We start from the raw sequence: 23,204 nt of genomic DNA, 5'->3' as shown, positions 1-23,204 counted from the left end.
CGATTTTTTCAAGAAAATGTGGTCAGCAGTTCAAAAAGTTCCGAAAAAAGTTGGGCAGAATTTTATGGGAGGTATCAAAAGAAAAGTAAGAGCATTCTCCAGCAATGCTCAATAAATGTTCAAATTTATGTGAATTTGATCGAAATTACGTGGATTTCCATGTATTTTAGGTACACTCATGAATTTGTTCGAAAATAAACAGTTTACTGTAAAAAACACGTGTTCACTTTCTTCAATGAACAGTGCTTAAACGGGACGGCGAAACGATTTTCGATCGAAAGTGAATTCAAATGTCAACAAGAATAGGGAAATATGATCGTGCCTGCAATATACAAAAGCTAAAAATGGTAACGTCGACAAAGAACGTTCTCAGTCAATAACTGTAGAAGTGCTGTTAGAACACTAAGCTGATAAGCAGATTTTGTATCAATGAGGACGTAATACCAAAGAGAACAGAAGGAAAAACATAAGTTGGTGTATCTTTCATATAATTTCTTTGAGTAACATAATTCGTTAAAAGATTAACTATAGGGCGTCTGTACCAGTGATAGAGGCAATAGTAACGGGTTAAGGAATAAAAAATCGCCAAAAAATAACGGAAGCTTGTTTTTCATATCTGAATACGTCATTCGAAAGCTTTTCTGTCATATTTCATGTAAAAAATAAGTTTAGAACGATAAAATCATTGAATCTTTCAAAAACTCATTTCCACCATAACTGGAACATGTTCCAGTAATAGTGGTATTTACTAACAGCTGTTCCTATAATAGTGGTTTACATTGATTTCCAATTGAGACTCACTATTATAGGAACGCCCCACTATTACTGGTGCAAAGGAGTAAAAAAGTTAAGGTTTTCAATTGTTTTCTATTGTTCCCTTACTAATTTCTAAGATTTTTTTTTACACATTCATCTCATTTTGACAAGGGCCATGTTAGAAAAATACACATAAAAATAAAAATAACCTATAACACGCTTGAAATCGCAATACCACTATTATTGGGACACACACTACTACTGGATCAGCCACCCTATCTGTGAAAAATAAATAGTTTAGTTTAAAATGTAAAATTTATATGTAACGGAGTAGTTGTGTTTGATCCTTCGACCTTGACGCTTGCTCCTGCGGAGGCCGGCGATGAGTGCAGGATCGAACATGTCGCGCGTCGGTCGAGTGAAAATGAAAAAGTGGCGTGATCGATAAGTTTTTTTTTATCTTTCGACGTTGACGCTTGCTCCTGGGCAAAGCGTCAAGAATGTCCGAGCAGTCGTCAGTTGTTTTCCTTCTCGGGTCGCGCGCCCATTTTCTCTGTGTGTTTTTATATAGGGTAACTCGGTATTATACGCCCCACCCGGGCAATACGCCCCTCCTTGATATTTATCGAACCAGATTCAATATGAAATTGAAAATGACTGGGAATCCTTACAGTTCATGAGACTGTCTCACTATGAAAAGTTGACAGTTATAATGAAAGTTGACAGAGATAATGCAAAAAATATCAAAAGTCAAATTTCGATGTAAATTTTCACGCAGTGGTTTTAAGCATTTTTTGAGTCAAATAGCACAACATCAAAGCAACCAATTGTAAAACGTTGACGCTTTAACTAATGAACGAATATCATTAGTTAGAATGACCAAAAAGAGTGAAAATTCACTGAAATATTTATTTTTCAACAACTTCTCATCTCTGGGCAATATGCCCCATCACGGGCCGGATGATATGCCCCATTCTTGATGCCACCTATTCCCGAGTAAGCTCGTTAGCAGATTTTCAGCGTGCATAAGCAGCTGACAGTCCTGGGGCATATAACCACTGTGTTGTGGGGCATACCTGGGAGGGAGGCACCGATACTACACACGAAATACAAGACAACGTTATTTTGAACTGCAAGATAACTCCAGCTTGCCAACAACAATCAAGGTAGGCTTCGAGAAAATCGGTAGTTTCCTTTTGTTGTGCACCTTCGATCTTTCCTGACAAACATGAAAAAAGGGCTACAGTTTTCTATGCACTAAATATTCATTTTCATTGGAAAAAGTAGAACGATGCGTTTTTCAATGCTTTATGTTCAATCAGATTAAATGCTGCTCACGTGTCATTACTTGCGTTATGTGCATGAATTGATTTTCATTCGATTTTTGTCACTTTTGAAGAAATACGAAAATGTGTTTTAATCAGTTACGCGCTTTTTTCATGTTAGTCCAATGTTTGAGATCTGGGTTCACAGTGACAGTTCGTGACAGCGGAATCTCGGCTCACTATGACGTACAGAAATTTTGTATTGGTTTCTCCCTCCCAGGGGCATACTATCCATTTTGTAGCCAGCCCGGGCGATCCGTCTTAAAGCACGTAGCTTAAGCGCCACTCCACAAGGGAGACCACATGCCCAATTTTAATTTGCCCGGTTGAGACTCTCCTAAGGGCGAGTCCATTGAATTTTCCTGAAAGGAATTTTACAGATCGCTTCAGCTGACTTACGAACCAAACGACCGAACGGGGTTCACCCTATTATCGCTACGCAACCACACAATCAAGAAGGCACTCAGAGACTCCGGTAAGAGAATCACTCATTCTCAATACGAGCCAACATATGCTGCCGCTCGCTCCTTCTCATCACGGGCAGACTCGTCGTTCGACGCGCTACGCATCAACAAATAGGAAGCGGACTGAGAACCGAACAGTCAAACTCCATGAAGAGGACGGGCAACGAAAACTAAACACGCATAGTGACGGGCAATACATGAAACTAATCAAACACTAGGACTACAATAACACATTGGATTAACGTTTATTTGATTGAAAAACCATCTGTATTTCTACTAACTATATTTGAAACGTATCTTTCAATTAATTCATGCTAGCATATATTCCACTATTTGAGTGTGTTCGTTCTCTCTATCTCTTTAACTTGTGTGCGATTTCTCTCCCTATCTCTATCTATTCTGTGCTCATGTGCTCTACGTGTTCTACGTCACCGTCGATGGCAGTGCATCTGCAGGCTAGTCTGCACTCCTGGGGACAATCGGATCTGGCGGCGGCAATTCGTCACGCACGCATCGTGATCCTCACTTCTTCCACTAGTAAGGCTTTAGTAGCACATACTCTTCAGTCTAAGACTGGACAAAAAACACTCCGAGGCGCCCTCACCGGACGCCCCACTTCACTCCAAGAAAAGGTTCAAAGGTTTAAATTGGCTTGACTCACCGAGTTCGTTGGCTTGCCTTACGCTGTCGTTGACCTGTGACCCAGGTCAGTGTCCTCGTCTAGACGAGCAGCGATCTCCAATGGCGATGCTACTCCATGACGCAATGGCGGAGACGAGCTTCGCAGTCAATCGGGTGAATTGTCCGACCTGCGAGTTCCTGGAGGTCCCCTGACCTCCCTCGGTCGATTTGTTGACGGATCGGCCGACTTCCAGCTGGTTGGCGGGTGCTGGGAAACGATTTCGTCCGTTGGGGGAAAGTTCACGCGCTTGGGTGCGGGTGTATTTGCTGCGAATAGAACAGCCTCACGGCTAAAAAGAACACTGAGCACGACACTACATGGCACATATCGAGCACAATTACCTCTACTTCTTGGCTTTCTAGCTAATTCGCACACAATTCCTACACAACGCACACTTTAAACAAACTAGAGAACGAACAAGATATTTAATTAATTTAACATGCACTTAACGTCACTTGAACAATCTTACTTTTCAAAGAAAATCAAACGAATTACAAACGCGCACACTTCTAATTTGCTGGGTAGTCACGAACGAAATGAACGAATCTGTGACTCCTCAGATTAAGGAAAGTGAATCTCGGACAAACCGGAAATTCGTCATTTCCCGAAACTTCCTCGTACACATTCGTGACCATATAGTCACGAAGGATAACTCGGCGCGATGGTAGTGCAGCTGTCCCTTTCCAACCTTTCGAAAAAACCGATAAGCCCGCCCTAGGAGAGATTCAGCAAAATGTTCGCAACTTGTAATTGCCTATGCTAAAGGATTTATTATAATTTGAATTTGCTTAATATACTGTACATTGCCTATTATTGCTATCTTATTCTATCAACGCATTTGGACAATATTTACAAATTTCATAACATATATATTTACAAAATATATACAAATCTCCTGACCGCTACAATTTGTCATAGGGCGTACTATCCGTCTATTGTGGGGCATATTATACTGATACTGGGGCATATTGCCCAGGCTCTTTTTGAAGTGCGAGATTAAGATGATTTTAAAAAGATGTTGTTTTCAGTTAATTGAGTAGATGTTGCGGAAAAGCTTACATTTTTTAAACAACTAGTAAGATAATAGTTCTATTGAAGTGGTTTTTCCATTAGAAATAGTGCTTTTGACAGAGATATATCCATTTTTGCTTAAGGGGGGGCATATTATACCGAGTTACCCTAGCCGAGCAAACGAGAGAAGCTAAAAGTGGATTGTTGCTGCTCAAGGATGACGGATCAATTGGTGAGCTCATTTCATGCTACTATTTCTAATCTATAAAATATGTATGATTGCACCTTTGATCGTTACAACGGTGAGGCGTAAATATGATTTTTCAACAAACTATGAGAGGTTCGTCACTGTAAGCAGGTCCGTCCCACTCGGGCTCAGATTTGGTACCACTTCTAGTACTGCATTTGGTCCCTCGGTAGTGCAAAAGGTACCCAAGTTTGACAGATAGCAGTACACTTTGCACGGCATTCTAGATTACCTTATGAGCCATGAAATTTTGGGTAACTGCAAGGAACATGGAGGTCTTTAATGTGTCTTTGCTGTGAGTGTCGACATAAACTCTGATTCATAAATTATTTACGTCCAATTTTTTTTCTCAAAACACATTTTTCCTTTTACTTTTATTTTTGTAATTAAAAAAAAACTTTGAATGGTTCGACACTACGAGTGTAGACTTGCGAAAGGTTCACTTTATTCAAAAAACTTTGAAAGGTTCGTCACCTCAAGTGTCGGCATAATTTTTCTCTACATAGATATTGTTCATACCGAATGAAAATATTATATTTACATATAAGCATATTTATAGCTCACAAATAATTATTTATCATGGTCTAATCGCTTATCAAAGTGAATCCTGTGACCCAACGATCCTCCCCATTAACAAACATCCCTCCCAGTAACCTTTGTGGAGATGCAGAGGCAAACACGGTCTCCAAATAGCAAAGGTTACACACTAACATTCCTTCCCCCAATCCCACCTGACTGCAAGGACGTAGCCGGCGCCGTTATTGACCCTGTATAAATAGAGGCACTGAATTATGCACAATGAAGAAGATTATGGCCAATCCCAGCCGATCTTCTAGTTGATTCTTTGTGCATTTTCACTGACCTCGGTCAATCACGGAATAGCAACCATTGATATGTGTAGTCAGTCTAAGCTAAGCTAAGCTAAGCTAAATGTAAAATTTATATGTAACGTTACTGGTCGAACTTGACCATCCAGGCATAATAGAACTTGCTTTTCGGGTGAAACGGAATTTGAAAGAGGAATTTTGATATGTTTGTTCAAATTGGTGTGCAAATAGAAGCGCGTGTAATATGTCAAAACAGCTTTTTCCATGATTATCTGGTAGATCTTTTCCAGATATTTCAAGAGATTTTATTGCCATAAAACATAAGATAAAATATTGTGATGTATTGAATAACAGTGTGTCGAAGATCAGGGTCCATTCCATAGAACCATGTTCTGAACGGGGCAAGAATATTTGGGCTCCGTGAAATTATCCATGCCTCCACAAACCCTTCTATTTCTGTTCGAGCATAAAGCCAATGCCATGAGCAGCATATTCAATAAAACATCATACCATTTGTTTTGTGCCAACATGTCTTCAGAAAAGACAACTGAAACTGTTTGTGGCTGTAATAAAAAGATTACATCAACGTCTATTTAACATGAGCGAATTCAACTGGTACTCAACAACAGCGTAGAGCAACAACGGAAGAATCACTCTGTTCACTCAAGACCGTTTACCATGTTGAGAAATATTTTCACTTGTCCATTGACGCGCACTTAGTGAAATCGCGATGAAAAGAAAACAGTATTGGTTGCTAGGCCTACCAACAATGTTCGTGACCCATCTACCGCATAGTCCACTTTGTTGAATGAGCCACAAATGATTCAAATAAATGATGCAGTATTTTCACCAAAATGAAAGGATCAAATCAAAGCCTTGTTGGATTGAAAAATAAGGATCACGCATTCTCCTTCTCCTTGTTTTATGAATCAAAGCAACGCAAAGCAAAGGCAATGTTGAAGACTGTTAACGCCCAAGGTATCTCACATTTGGATTGCAGCTCCGTATTTGTTGTTCATAGTTGTATTCCCATAAATTTTGTTGAGCAGTACAACTTGGAAGCGAAGTAAAAAAACTGTTTAGAGCAAAGAAATACACGTCTTTATTTGAAAAAGTTTACAACTCAAGTGAAAAATCTTTAACAGTTAACCGTTGCTATAGTTACCACCTGAAGTCTAGGTTGCTGCGATATGCAACTCGTAATACTATCTACAAACTAGAAACCATAATGAACCGATGCACGAGTTCACTAATTTGACGTTTGAGCGGTGCCAAATTTGCTCGTTACCATGGGCACATAAATAACACGGCACCGCTCAAAAGTCAAATAATGAACTAGTGCATTGGTCCATAAGTACTGCCGTGCGGGGTGACTTTGATCGCCTCCTTCGATGCATCTTATGGCTAGTAGGAACGCCAAGAAAAACTAATATTTGACCATATATTGGCTATTTATAACGAATTTTTGAAGTTTGACACTTTATTTTCATTGTTCTGGCATTAGCTTGCTGTAAAAATATTGGCCCAAGGTGACTTTGGGCCCAATGTCACTCTGCAGGACGATACGATTGATCGAGTTTACATGTGTATTAAACTTGAAAAGCTCATAAGAACATTAAGCTGAGTAGCTGGCTCTGTCCCAGTAGGGACGTTAATACCAAGAAGAAAAAGAAGAAGAAGAAGATTCAACAAAAACAAAATTGAAACTAGATGTTATTTTTCAAGCCTTCTGATGATCTAGTTTCGATTTTGTTTTTGTTGAATCGTGAGTAGGGGTCATGCACAAATTACGTCACGCTCCAAAGGGGGGGGGGGAAGGGGTCGAGCCAAGCGTGAAAAGCCTTACAAAATTTTCAGAGGACTCATACAAAAAGTGTGACAAAGGAGGGGGGGGGGAGGTGGTCGAAAAAGTTGAAATTTAGCGTTACATAATTTGTGTACCATCCCGTAGGACAATCCTTTCACTGTCCTACCCAATTTTTTTTTGTGCGTAGTCAACCCGGTGCTAGGCAGCCATGTTTTTGAGGTCGGCATCAAACTCAAGAATAACAACGTACATTGGCGTAATCATATTAGGGAAAATATTCTCCGATATTCAAATGTGTTCCGCGCTAGCCACACCAACTCAAATTACCATGCTGTATGGCAAACGAATAGTTTGCAACCGTTTGTTTGTGCTAATATAACTGTTGTGGAGAGAAAAGAAATTTTTCGGCAAAACAAATTTCGCCTTCCTCGATTGTTAGTCCTTAAACGATTATTTGTTTACAAACATTGAGTTGTCAGTGGGAACCACTTCGCATTGGGAACCAAAGATGTTTGCTCGTTATTTTCCAATGGGGTAGTATGGGCGGTGTCAGGAGGCTGTGCGTAGTACATGTTCTACCTGTTCTACCCACTTCCCGCCCCACTATAGTGAGATGATCGAGTCAGGGATACGAGCGGAGTAAAACACAAACACGTCTGTATAGTTTGAATTTCAGATTGGAATGGATTTATTACACGGTAAAATACATAATAACAAAAACGGTTCAAGGTGTGTATGAATTCAGGTAATGTAAGTTACACACTCAACTAAAGGTGATCAGATTGATCCCAACACCCCTCCTCAAACTTATCACTTTTTAATCCCCAAAGTAGAACAGTGCTTGTTGAAGGAGGCGGGAGGCAGACCTTTCGTCAACATATCCGCCGGTTGTTCGCTGCTCTGCATGTACTTGATTGTCACTTTTCCCTTAATAACACACTCCTTGATAAACTGCAATTTCACGTCTGTGTGCTTGAGCTTCTTTGAAGGACCCTCTGGTTGAGCAATCGCAATGGCCGACTGGTTATCCTCAAATATAACAACGGTATCATTATCCAGTATGTTCAGCTCCTTGAATAACTTTGAAATCCATAGTGATTCACAAATACAGTCGGATAAGGCGCTACATTCTGACTCCGTAGATGACAAAGCGATAGTTCGTTGCTTACGAGTACTCCAGGAAGTAGTAGCTCCATACGTCTGAAATACGTACCCCGAAACAGAGTGGCGATCATTGGGATCGGTTGCCCAATTTGCGTCTGCGAAACCAGTGATCTGCTTTGCCGATTCCTGTCTTTTATACACCAAGCCATGCTGCATCGTTCCTTTCAAGAATCGTAGTATTCTCTTGGCGTATGTCCAGTGTTCCTGAGAAGGATTGCACTGAAATTGGCTGAAGTATGAAACAGCCGCACTTATATCAGGACATGTGGTTACCATCAGATATGTGAGGCAACCTATTAACTCACGGTAGGGTTTCTCGAGCTTTTCTACCTCCGATGACTTCTGTAGCTGCAAGTTCGTGGCCATTGGCGTTGAGGCCGGCTTGCAGGCTTCCATACCGAAACGCTTAAGGATCGCCTCGGTGTAGCTTGGCTGACTCAACTTCATTTCTCCCTTCTTGATATCTCGCTCGATCCGGATGCCCAAAAACATTTGAGCTTCGCCCAAATCCTCCATGCGAAATTCTCTTAATAGCAATCGTTTGACCGTCTCGACTTCCTGCAGATTCTTTGACATAATAAGAGCATCATCGACGTACAACACGAGATAAACGGGACCGAACTTCCCTTGGCGAACATACAGACAAATATCTTCCACACAGCGCCGGAATCCAATCTTCTTCACGAATTCGTCGAATCTATCGTTCCAGGTCTTGGAAGATTGCTTCAGCCCATAGATTGATTTGCGAAGCCTGCACACTTTCTCCCCCTCCTCAAATCCTTCGGGCTGACGCATGTATATGTCTTCAGTGAGGACCCCGTTGAGAAATGCTGCCTTGACGTCCATTTGGTGAACAACGAAGCCGCGATGATTTGCCAAGGCCAGCATCATTCGCACAGTTGACATCTTGATAACAGGGGCGTACGTTTCATGGAAATCGTAGCCATAACGCTGGGTAAATCCCTTTGCGACCAACCTAGCCTTCCTTTTGTGAATTGAACCATCAGGGTTGGTTTTCAAGCGGAATACCCACTTACAGTCCACTGGTTTTCGACCTTTTGGAAGCTCGACCAGTTCCCACGTCTCATTATCAGCCAAAGACTTGAGCTCCTCGTCCACGGCTACTTTCCAATCGGGCCAATCATCCCGTTTTCGTAGTTCTTCGAATGTGGCTGGTAAGTTGTCTACGTAGCTCTCTGCGTTGAGAGCGAAAGCCACGCAAGAATAGTCTTCCATTCTCGTTGGTGGCTTGCGTACTCGTTCACTTCGACGGATTTCTAGGGGATCTCTCTCTTCAGGGTCGTTTTCTCGGATTCACGCCGACCGGTCCAGGTTTGTTCAACGCAGTAGCCTCAGCTTCTGTTGTTGACGCCCGCAGTGGTCCAGCTAACTCCACAGTTTCGGAACCCTCATCCCCAACATTTTCGCTTTCCTCACGCAACAACTTAGCAGATTCTTCAACAGCAACATCACGGGCAATGAAGATTTTCCGCCCGTCCCACAGCCGATACCCATTAACACCGTATCCGACGAAGAAGCAAGGCTTACTACGCGACTCCAACTTGTTCCGCTTTTCCTTCGGTATAAAACTAAAAGCTCGACTACCGAAAATACGGAACTTAGAAACATCGGGCTTATGGCCGTACCACATCTCGTAGGGTGTTTTTCCGCTAGGCAACGCTGCTGTTGGGCTCCGGTTGATAATGAAGACTGCTGTCAAAACCGCCTCGCACCACATATTTTTGTCCATCCCTGCATCCTCTATCATCGCCCTTGCCTTGTCCATAATGGTCCGGTTAAGCCGCTCGCTCACGCATTTTGCTGCGGCGTGTACGGAACGGTATACTCCAACTGTATACCCTTCACCCGGCAGAAATCGCGAAACTTCTCTCCCACATACTCGCCTCCGTTATCGCACCTGAGGCGCGAAATTCTGCTGTCAAAGTGCGACTCTGCCATGGCCGCAAATGTCACGAAAGCATCGTGAACCTCGTCTTTAGAGTGCAAAATGTACACCGCCGAAAAATGGGTATAATCATCAGTAAAAGAAACGTAGTATCGCTTACCGTTCCATGCTGCGGGTTTCATACCTCCACACACGTCGCTGTGAATCAGCTCCAGCGGTCGTGTACTCCTAGGCAAGGGCGTCTCGATGAAGGGCCGCCGGGTCTGCTTTCCCTTCAAGCAGGGTTCACACAACTTTTCTTTCACTTTTCTTCAGCACTAAGCCTTTCACCATATCCTCATTTATCAGTTTCATGAGTCCACTTTTTCCTATGTGGCCACACCGCCGATGCCACAATTCTTCATCACTCAGTAAGGCTTTCGATTTCTTCACTTTCCGCACGTCCGAGTCCAGCTCGTAAAGGCAGTCTTCTCGTTTGGCAATGCAAACGATCTCACCGTCGCGCTTTATCACTGCGCTGTTCTTCTCGAACACAACTTCCATTCCCAACAGACCAACCCGTCGTATCGAGAACAAGTTGTACCGCAGTCCGGGAACATAAAGAACATCTCTCACAACGCACTTCTGTTGCTTCTTGCCAATACGTGCAACCATGTCCACTGTTCCACTGTATTTACTCTCGAGCACTTGCCCGGACGCAACTTTTATAAACACGGGCGCATCGAGCATCTTTACATCACGCAACCACTCTGCTGCTCCAACCATATGGTCGGACGCCCCCGAGTCCAAAATCCACGTAACGTCACTGCTCAGCGAGTCATTTGCACTGCCACCCGAACTATCACCAATCAGACTGCTAACGAAAGCCACTTCTTTTTCGCTCACGTCAGCTTTTCCCTTGTACACATTCTTCTTCTTCTCCTTTTCCGACACCTGATCCTTTCGATCCGGACACTCGGATCGTTTGTGTCCGAGCTTTCCACAGGAGAAACACTTCAACTTGCTCTTGCCTCGATAATCACTTTTGGGGAACGATTTCCCAGCGAATGCAGCAGATTCGTTTTCTGCCTGCGCATCGTCACTGTTCGCACGTTTCACACTTTCGTTCAGCAACCGCGCCCGCACGAAATCTAGCGTACACTGAACATCCGAAAGCGTCTCGAGTACTGTCACCAACTGACCGTAAGACCGCGGCATCGTTTGCAACAGGTAGAAAACGATCAACCGCTCCTCCAAGTTGATACCCGCTGATTGCAAATCGCGCACTATTCTGTCAAACACCAACAGATGGTCTTCCAACGAACCGCAATCATCGTATTTCATTGCCGACAACTTTTTGAGCAGAAAGAACTGGCCCGAAATTCCTTTCCGAGCGAATGCACTTTGCAAGGCCCTCCAGATTTCTACCGGCGTTCGCTTCTGCTTGACGTACTCAAGCTGCGAGTCCGCTATGTTCCGAATCAAGACCGATTTGCACTTTACGTCATTCACTCTTCTTTCCGCCAACAACCTTTCCTTCTCCAACTTAACCTCAATTGCGTCGGTCGCAACAACACGATATTCCGGCACATCTTCCGCTGGCTGTTCGATACACGAGAGAAGCCCGAGCTCCTCCAAATGGACTTCCATCCGGAAGCACCAATTAGCAAAATTGCTCCCGTCGAATAGATACACCTTTCTGTCCACTTCCATCGTGGAAAAACTCTCACTCGTCCGAAAAAAAAATCCCTTCACTTCGATCCGACGAAACACGTTCGCACACGTTTTCTTCCGACGATCGCACACACGCGGTTTCAAAGAAACTTCCCGCCGGCAGGGCGTAGCGCTGGGCACATAACCTGAGATGATCGAGTCAGGGATACGAGCGGAATAAAACACAAACACGTCTGTATAGTTTGAATTTCAGATTGGAATGGATTTATTACACGGTAAAATACATAATAACAAAAACGGTTCAAGGTGTGTATGAATTCAGGTAATGTAAGTTACACACTCAACTAAAGGTGATCAGATTGATCCCAACATGTAGTGCTAGTTGGTGGCACAATTACACGACGGAGTAACTGCCTCCATAGTGGATCGAGACTGTGCTCTGTGGCTACCCATACCTGCAGCTACGGTGTCCGGTTCCGAAAGATCCTAGAGATCACCACCCAGTTGGCGAGCTCGATTGGGACTAAACCTCCACCGTCTGGAAGAAGGGAAGTGTCGGGTGAGGCCATTGCACAAGCCGATAGTTTTACACGATACACTTTACTTGTGTCCGCTCGCTAGAAAGTTCTTCTCGAAACTGATTCTCCTCCTAGAACATTGGTGCTTGCAGCTAACACTTTTCGAGAGTGCGAATGAAGAGAGTGAGCGCAAGTACCTTTGTCAGAATTTTCTACCACTCTCAACAAATCTGACGAGTGACTTCCGTTCAGCTCTGTTGTCATAAAGCTTTTTCGCTAATTGAAATGGAAGAGCTTATTATCATCAAAAGCTTTCATTCGTATATGTTAGACTAGTTCAAATTTCAAATTGTTGTGAAGGTCTATTCATATCAGTTCTGTACTTAAACAATATGTCCAATAATTCATTCTTTTATTTTTATTTCCAATAATTGATTCATTTATATTTTATTTCATTTTTCTTTACTTATAATACCTACATTCAATAATTGTTTTATTTATATTAAATTTCTTTTTTTTTTGTTTATACTTATAATACCTACATCTTCTCTCACCCCTACTCTCAAAACTGTTCAAAAATTTATAGAAAATTTGTAAAAATGATGGATTTTCGTTGCACTTCATCGTTATCTCTGTTCGTTTATAAATAATGAAAACATGAAAGTCCCAAGGCTAATTTTATTATTTTATTTATGTAAAAATAACGATTGAGGTTAAAATAAATACAATGTGAACGGTATTGCAGCACTATCCGCACTTAAATGTTTAAGCCTAATGTTTAATACACAAGAGCGAAAACAACTGGCAGGTCAAAATATTTATTTGTGTAGAGCACATATTTTCTCAACTCTCAACTTGCTCTCAATTATGTTCTTTTTTTGTGAAGAATGTTGTTTTATAAAGTGGATATTATGGTCTTCCTACATTATTTTAAGTGGTCATATCAATTCTTTGAATAATGTCAGCAAATTTGCTTTCTCTGTGATTTCATTATAACGAACCTCCAAAAATGCGCCGATGCGTTTCTCTTTGTTTTCGACAATGCTTTTCCTGAAGAAACGAATCAATCAAACTGTGAAGTAAAATTAAATGCTTTAAACTAAAATTTAGGGTAACAAAATATATAGAAGATGATCCATGAGACAACTACGTTTAATTGGCTCTTTTGTTATCATATGTTTTTTTTACGTTCTTAAATCGGAGTTATCGTTAGATTACAAAGGAAATTGTATGGTTTGATAGCATTCGCTTGCAAGGTTGTTTATTTACATTGTCGTGCACACTTCAAGAGTGTTTATCCTGGGGGCCCATTCACTTTTTTTCATAATGCTTTAAGGGGTGGGTAGGTATCCAAACGTTGTTACGGCTCATACAAAAATTGTAGATCATCAATACAAAAAACGTCACGAGGGGGTGGGTGCCAAAATGGCCAATTTAAGCGATATGAAATATATGAACAAGCCCTTGTATGCACCATCGCAAAATGTCCTCACGTATAGCCTTGTTATGCGTGGTGCATATAGTTTTCGCACCAACGATCTTTTAGGAACAAATCAATCCACTAAGAAATCGTGACGTTTTTAATATGGATTCCAATATTTCTCCGAGTGTATACTGTGAATAATTATAAATATGCCGTTTTGAAATGTTGCTCTTACCAATGTGTCATTTTTTAATATGCCCTTTTGAAATGTTACTCTTGATTTGAATAATTCTCGTAACCAACGCAAGGTGGCACTTTTATCCTGTCATTTCGCTAAGGAGTTTGTTATTATATTTTAGTTCAACCACAAGTGCACAAGTGAATTGCAATTGAAAAACTAATTTGCAATGATCTAAATTTGATTATTGAAAACCAAACCAAAAACTTGCGAGATGCCCAACAAAACCCCTCTTCTTGCAAACTGTTCCACAACCCCTTTACAGCTCGATAGAACGGAACATCTGAGTGGAGATGTTTTTTGGTTATGGCTCTACGATATCAATGAACTATATATTCTCACTATCAAGGTAAGTGAATAAATCAAAAAACTAACCGAATGCTGAATGCTTAACTTAATTTTAGATTAGTCAATGATGTAACAACATTATTTCTACTGTGGCTTCGATGAGATTTATTAGCAACAATGAAAGGAATCATTCCACTGGTTTGCGATCTCGCAAAAAAAAAAATACAAAATTCGCAATGCTGGATGCGATCAAAATGATGCACGGCTATGGCTACCGATAACAAAACTACCGTGAACACTTCCGCCTTCCTATAGCAGTCAGTATTAAGCCCGTGATACGAATAAACAGCTGTGTTGGTGAGTTATATCTCGAATACTAATGCTAATTCCGATCACCTCGGTACGTCTTCGAAGTGGACAATGTCATCAACTGCGTAGAACGCGATACTGCCGTTATTGGTAGATACGATACACAAACATGTCCTTCAATCGACTAGGCTTACGGATTGTACGCTTTGGCCTTTGTACCAGTTCCGGTGAACAATCCTTCGATTCAACTTCTTCTTGTGCTGGAAGGTGTGTTGAATTCTCCGGAGTTTCTTCATCGTTATCTAATTCGTCAGTTGCTGGTACTTTTTTGAAGTCTTGAATGTTGCGTGTATATTGCACTCCTCTGACGCTCCGGACTACTACCTTCGCACCATCTCTAGCCAAGACAGTGTAGCGTTCCGTAGTAAAGGTCGGATCCGTTTTGTTCTTCCTCGGGACAGCCATCAGTACCAAATCGCCAGCTGCAATATCAGATGGTCTCGCGCTATGGCGAATGTCAGCATAGATTTTGCTTTGAAATTTCGTTGTCACATCTCGTTCGCGAATTTCTTCTCTGTCGACTTGATCTTGCCTTGAACTCCATAGTGCTGGAAAAGATCCCCTATACTTCCAGCCGACTAATAGTTCAAATGGTGTTATACAGAGTCTTGCGTGTGGTTTCAAAGTGTTATGTACGTGTACATATTCTTGTAGCCCTTTTCTCCAACTGGTGCCTTCCAATCTTCCTGCTGTCAGAGCCTTCAATATTCCCTGATTTTGGCGTTCTACTGCTCCATTAGTTTGAGGGCATAGGGGAATGGACTTTCGAACCGCAACACCTCTCGACTCCCAAAATTCTACAAATTCATTACTTTGGAAGGGAGGGCCGTTATCACTTTGTAACACAAGTGGCAGTCCCCATGTGAGGAAAATCTTCTGCAAAGCTTCGTTGGTTGTTTTTGCATCGATTTGCCTCATCTCTACCACAGAGATAAAGCGAGAATAAGTGTCCACCAAAACCATAAATTCGCCATATCCACAACCAGGAATAGCAAGGAAATCCACCTGGAGAATTTCCCAGGGCCCTTCTGGAAGTTGACGACATGACAAAGGAATTGGTGGATTCTTCTTTGAGATCGTTATGCATGTCACGCAACCTTTGACGAATTCTTCAACATCCGCACTTAGTTTTGGCCACCAAAAATAGTCACGAAGGATTCGTTTCATGGCCGGACATCCCAAGTGTCCTTGATGTGCTTCTGTCAGAGCCAACGGTCGCAGTTTTCGAGGTAGTCTTGTCTTCTTTAAGCACAAGGGGACCTAATGTGCTCAAATCTTTCTCTTGCGCCGCATAGCGAGAATATTCTCTTGGCCATACACCTGACTTCATCGATGTTCGAACTTCTATTATTTCCTCGTCATTCTCGGATTCCAATTGAATATCCTGCCAAGTTATCTTCATGCATCCAACATCCAGTGAATATAGCAAATTATTTCCGTCATCGTTATCAAACGGTTCGTCAACTTGAGCTTTTGATATCAGGCGAGATAAAGCATCAGCCACATTTAGGTAGCCCGGGACCCGCTTCATCGTAAAGTCGTAAGCTTGCAATCGCAATGCCCAAGCCTCTGCCCTGGATATCGCCCGCTTAGTCGTTTTCAAACCTTCTCCAAAAATAAATTCGTTTGCTTCTGAGTCTGTGCGAATCACAAACGTTTTTCCCGTCAAGTAAAAAGTAAATCTTTCGACTCCCCACACTATAGCGAGCGCCTCTTTTTGCGTTTGAGGATATCTACGTTCGGTGTCAGTCAGCGCCTTCGATGCACAAGAAATTATTCTTGGTATGCCTTCCTTATTATACTGGACGATAACAGCGCCAAGTCCTATTGGAGACGCATCCACAAAGAGCTCAGTATCATCATGGATGTCAAAATATCCGAGTTTCGAGATAGTAGAAAGGGCCTTCTCTTTCATGAATACAAATTCATCCTCCAGTTCGTCGTTCCAGAAGAACGTCTCTGACTTGGCAAGTTCTCTAAGCTTTTCAGTCTTGTCAGCCCTGCATGGAATAAACCTCTCCGCAAAATTCATCAAGCCTAGAAAACTTTTCACCTCAAGCTGAGACTCCGGTCTTCGAAATTCTCGAATCGCTTTGAGTTTTTCTTCTTCCAATCTTATTCCATCCTGACCAAGTTGAAAACCAAGAAATTTAACGGATTGTTCGCCAAACACACATTTATCCTCGTTGATTTTAACATTATGTTCACGAAGCCTTTTCATCACGACTCGCAGGTTCTCGTCGTGCTCTTCTTTTGTATCTCCAAATACCAAAACGTCATCAAGGTAGTTGTGGACACCCTTGCAACCTGCCAGTACCACAGTTTGCATAATTTCCTGAAATGTATCAGGCGCATTTGTAAGTCCAAATGGCAACCTTTTGAAGCGGTACATTCCGTCTCCGGCGAAAAAATTTGTCAAATGTCTTGACTTCTCGTCCAGTACAACGTGAAAAAATGCACTCGTCAAATCTATAGTCGAGAACCATTTTCGTCCAGGAAGATCAGTCATAATAGTCTCTAACGTAGGCATTTTGAACGGAGTACGAATGATTGCCTTGTTCGGACCCCTTAAATCGACTACCAATCGAATGTCGTGTTTCCCCTTAGGGACGACTAACAGGGATGAGCAGTAGGACCTGTCCATTGAATCGGTAACACGTTCGATTATTCCAGATTCCAACAAATCATTAAGACGTCGTCCAGTTTCAGATCGCAGCGATGGCGGTATGCTAGTGAATATTCTTCGAGAAGGTGCCATACTTGTATCGTAATTCAGAACAATTGGGGCCACATTGAATTTGGGAAACTCAGCGTTGACGGCCAGGGCTAAAATTTCACCTGGGAAATTGAAACCTGATACAGTTTGTACTGGAACGTCGAGTCCAATTTGCAAAACACTGTATCGAATGGCGGTATTTCTACCTAATAACGCCCGTGCGTTATTAACCACATAGAACTTTTCCATGGTGCGGGGACGATCATCGCTAATGAAAAGTTCTGCTATAAATGTTGCCATTACCTCAATTTCCTGTGCAGTCGCATAAGCTTTGAGTGGCCTATCACTGCCTTCGACAATGTTTAACATTCCGAGTTTTGATTCAGCGTTGCTTTTTAGGAATTGAAATGTATCACCGCTGACGGTATTCACATCCGCGCCGGAGTCAATTAAAAATTTAACCTCTACTCCAGCTACGCGTCCCAAAACCATTCCATTGCTATTGATGTCTCGGGGGAATCTTCCAAAGCACCAAATAGACATTTCAAAATCGTCCTCATGACTTGCTGTATCGCTACTCTTATGAGTTCGATTATCAACCGGTACATTAACAGTATCCTTGCTTGGTTCCGCCGTTGGTTTAGATGGTATATCCTCCTATAACCCACGTAGAATAAAATAAACATGAATTTTACCACTCATTTATTTATTTCGAATTCAACTTTAAACGAGAGGGGGCTTTAATTTGAATAAGCCATCCAAATTAAGATTGATGAGTTTGAGAAAAAAATGATTCGTATTGAACAATCTCAGTGATATCAACACGAACAAGAATAAAAATAACTATACCGTCATGGGTACACTTACGGTTTCTTCAGATGCATCCTCCTCGTCCTTCTTCACTATCGCAATTTTCTTCGGATACGTTGCATCCTCGTCCGCGTTGCTGTTACGACGTTTGATAGATCTCTGCATCGGTTTATGATGACACGCTCGCTCGATATGGCCTTTGATCTGACAATTACGACAAATTTTGTCAACCGCATGACAAGTGGAAGCCTGATGTTGTCTGCTGAGGCACCGCCAGCATTCGACACGCGATGTTACATTTCTGGTGAACTCCCTACGGCCGAAACCTCTTCCTTGTCCATTGCCTCTTGCATTTCCGGAAAATCTTGGCTGCATATTTTGATGATACCTTGGAAATCTGACACCGTGGTTGATTGATTGCGGATTCCTCGGTCCTCCGTAAGTAACAGCCGCAACCTCTGCTTGTGTAGATCGGTGACTTTTGGCGAACATTTCTTCGTTCAAGTGCTCCATTTCGAGTGCTCGCACCTTCTCTAACAGATCAACCAATGATCCGCCTTTTCTGAGAATCTTTCTTCCTGCCTCACGTACTTTTCGGTTGAGAGCATGACACTGAATTGTGTCTGCTACCTGTTCTGATACATTAGACTCTCCAAAATCGCAGAGTTTGGCAACCGAAATGACACGCTTTACGTACTTTACATCTGATTCTCCTGGTTTTTGAGCCAACGATCGAAGTTTCTGTCGCTGCATAAATATGTAATCGCGAGAACCATAAAATGTACCCAGGCGATGTACCGCATTCGAATACGGGTAAACCGCAATATCTGGAGACTCTGTGTTAGATACCGTACTTTCAAGAACATCAAGTAACTTATGACCCGCTTTGATACGGAAGATGTTCATTTTTGTTGTTTCGTCAACAACACCGGCCAGTTGCATAGACGCTTCCAGCATTTGTCTCCATTGCTCGTAGGATTTGCGATCGATCTCCTCTTCCCCTTCGATAGGTTTGCACTCTGGTACTTGGAGGGAGGCGAATGACAAGTGGGTCATTGATGACATGATCGAATTATGGTCGTTTTGTGAATTATCCTCTCGCATTGTGGAGTGCATTCGTACAAAACTTCCATTTTCCATAGACTGCTCCAGAAGCTTGTTATTAGCCCTTGCTTTTTTTAACTTGATTAGCAGCGAGGCATTGCGCTTCCTCTCATCGTCTAACTCTTTGAGCAATACAGAGGAGTCTTTAGTCGTTTGTCTGGTAATTTTTCTATAAAATAAAAAATATCGAATTTTTCCATCAATTCACTTTTGTTAAAAACAGTCATCATAACATCTTAACTAGCATGCACGCTATGCTATTAATTATGTAACTATTATATGGCCCAAAATCTTCATAAAGTTGAAACATATTTGGAGAATCTATTTTTTATAAAATATCTAGATCTTTCACGAGGTATAGTAAATCATGTTAACTTATAAGGCTTACAATATTTCCCTTTATTTTTTTAGACAGGTCTCTAAAGCTCGACGCTTAGTCGCTACTAGCCCTGCAATAGATGCAAGATGCGAGTAATCTCGTTGCAATAAATGGGGAGGTGGGATAAAATGTTACTTTATAGTGTAGCGATTGGCACAGAAAAATGAAATTAAATCGATCATTGAACCAATTTTGTATTTTTTTACAGGGCGAGACTCTGATGGCCAAAGATACGGAATGCGTTCACGAGCTTCGTCAAGGTAGAGGAGCATCTATAAGAGCATTCCTCGACGATAATTTCGCTGAATGATACGTGGCTGGTTGCCAACGAGGAATTTAATCAGCTCCAATAGATTTTCCTTGGAACTGCCGATCCGAACAGCCACATGGCCAAGTTGGTTCGCACGGCCAATACGCTGAAAAGTGTTTGTGATTCATCCTATTGAATTGATTTATTTTTAGGACCTTAACGTTTTACTAACAACAACGAGCTTATCAGTCCCATTGCAATACACAAAACTAACATTTTGATTGTATGAGGGAAATGCAACTACTATTCCAAGCATTACCCTTTTTTTTACTGCACATTTTAGTTCACATTTTTGTTATGGTATCGGTCACAGTTTAGCTCACATTATTATCATAGATCAAAAGAATAATCTATCTCTGCACATTGCACGTTCGTTTCAAAACGATTGATTCAGAGACCTAACATAAGAATTAGCATATATTGTAAACTTATCAGGCTTACTATACTAAACCTATGTTAAGCTAGTCTATTCAGATCTCAATATGTTAAGCATAGTGCTAATTAGTTCAGAATTCGCGGCAATTTTGTTCATACATTAAATTCATAAATTTTCATTTGGCTATTCAATGAAATGAACTCAACAAAAGATTGAAAAAAAATCTTGTAAACTTATCAGGCTCACAATATCCAATCCATGTTGATCTGTTCACCTTTCTGTTTATATCCTCGTCTATCTTCATAAGTTTATCAGGATCTTAATATGTTTTACAGATTGCATTGAACTTATCATGCTCATTGCAAAAGCGTAAAACAACAATTTTGGTCCCGATAAATTTTGATGTCATAAAAAAAAAATCAAATCCTCATTTTACCATTTGTAAAGTTGAACTCCGTTCAAAGAGTGCATCAATCAGAAGTATTGTTTTTTTTATACTATTATTGACGAATAGGCTTTCGCGCAAATTTTTAAAGTGTGAAAATAAATGCTCATATGGTTTATATGTAAGATTAGCCGATGCAGGCACCATACATTCAATGCACACTCCTACAGTGTGCGTAACATACATTTATTAGCTAGGACGCCATCCAATCTATAACAAACGTAGCGTGCCAATATTTTGTTTGTGTCACAATTTTTTAGCCGGGATTCTATTACGTTGTATCTCTCACTCCTTTTGGGTAATTTCGAAACGGTTGATTCTAAGACCTAACATAAGAATTAGCATATATAGTAAACTTATCAGGCTTACTATACCAAACCTATGTTAAGCTAGTCTATTCAGATCTCAATATATTAAGCATAGTGCTAATTAGTTCAGAATTCGCGGCAATTTTGTTCATACATACATAAATACATCACAATTAAATTCATAAATTTTCATTTGGCTATTCAATGAAATGAACTCAACAAAAGATTGAAAATATCAGGCTCACAATATCCAATCCATGTTGATCTGTTCACTAGTCTATTATGTCCTCGACTATATCCATTAGTTTACTAGAGTCTTTGTTTCACTAATTGAGGTACAAAGGTATTTCTATAATGTTTGAAGAAAAATAAGCATATCAACCCAGTCGAAGGTTAAATTTTGGATTCACCCGAATCCTGTGCCTTCCAGACACTCTCAGCAGTTGGATTTGAAGATGTTAGATAATTAAGCTAATCTATAGCAACACCAACAATCATCGAAGCGTGTTACTTTTCGTGCTCTGACCCACCCGGATCTAGAATCTCACAATGAACATACCAATCCACTTGGATACTTTAAGACCCACCCGGGTCAAGCATTCAATAATGAATTCTTCGATTAGTTCGTGAATTGAAATTGTTGTTTCTGACCCACCCGGGTCATGCGTCTCTCACTAGATACTTCCTGCTCAGGTATTACATGTCTACCCGGGTCAAGCACTAATTATTGAAATCATCGACCAGTTCGTGAACTGAAATTATTTTGTTTCTGACCCACCCGGGTCACGTGTCTCTCACTAGACACACCAACCCGCTCTAAGGTTGGATTTTCGTTTATCTCTTGACATTCTAACATTCCTTTTTTTTGTTCCACAAGACTACACGATTAATTTTTAAAGAAGTCAAATTAATTAACTCATTACGCGTGGTAAAGATGGACAAATTATGGGTGAAATTATGAAAAAAATCCACGTGCTCGGCTGGGATTTGAACCCAGGACTCTTGTATGCTAGACGAGCGCTTTACCAACTAAGCTACCGAGCCACTTGGTGACCCAATAACTGAGTTGGTTACAAGTTTAGAATTCAAATCCCTACAGACCACGCGGACCCCTTTCATAACCAATATCCATCCATCTCTTGTTCCTACACACGCGGAGCGAGCGAGTGCGATTTATTTAGTGTTGAAACTGTTTGCCTATCGTACCTACATCGCTTCCACAACAACTGTATTGTGGAAGAGTAAAGATGTGGGAAGGCTATCAACGTGTCGTTCTCACTCAAGTGACGACATGACTACTACAGAGAGGCAGTACACTCTAATATAAACTGACACTTATATTGAGCTGTTCGGTAATCCAATCCGCATGGTTATTAAATTAATTAACTCATTACGCGTGGTAAAGATGGACAAATTATGGGTGAAATTATGAAAAAAATCCACGTGCTCGGCTGGGATTTGAACCCAGGACTCTTGTATGCTAGACGAGCGCTTTACCAACTAAGCTACCGAGCCACTTGGTGACCCAATAACTGAGTTGGTTACAAGTTTAGAATTCAAATCCCTACAGACCACGCGGACCCCTTTCATAACCAATATCCATCCATCTCTTGTTCCTACACACGCGGAGCGAGCGAGTGCGATTTATTTAGTGTTGAAACTGTTTGCCTATCGTACCTACATCGCTTCCACAACAACTGTATTGTGGAAGAGTAAAGATGTGGGAAGGCTATTAACGTGTCGTTCTCACTCAAGTGACGACATGACTACTACAGAGAGGCAGTACACTCTAATATAAACTGACACTTATATTGAGCTGTTCGGTAATCCAATCCGCATGGTTATTAAATTAATTAACTCATTACGCGTGGTAAAGATGGACAAATTATGGGTACGATAGGCAAACAGTTTCAACACTAAATAAATCGCACTCGCTCGCTCCGCGTGTGTAGGAACAAGAGATGGATGGATATTGGTTATGAAAGGGGTCCGCGTGGTCTGTAGGGATTTGAATTCTAAACTTGTAACCAACTCAGTTATTGGGTCACCAAGTGGCTCGGTAGCTTAGTTGGTAAAGC

General features: G+C 41.4%; 1 long non-coding RNA gene across 1 annotated transcript; it reads left to right on the top strand.

Moving 5' to 3' along the window:
- The first annotated feature begins 14,065 nt into the window (after positions 1–14,065).
- LOC110674798 lies at positions 14,066–20,551 on the top strand. Its single transcript, XR_002499216.1, has 3 exons — positions 14,066–14,370; positions 14,426–14,666; positions 19,896–20,551. It is a non-coding gene; the product is annotated as an uncharacterized LOC110674798 (long non-coding RNA).
- Positions 20,552–23,204: the final 2,653 nt, after the last annotated feature.

Source organism: Aedes aegypti, chromosome 1, assembly GCF_002204515.2.
Source record: "Aedes aegypti strain LVP_AGWG chromosome 1, AaegL5.0 Primary Assembly, whole genome shotgun sequence".
Classification (NCBI taxonomy): Eukaryota; Metazoa; Arthropoda; class Insecta; order Diptera; family Culicidae; genus Aedes; species Aedes aegypti.
The sequence above is the reverse complement of the archived record's forward strand: the minus strand, read 5'-3'. Positions and strand labels throughout refer to the sequence as shown.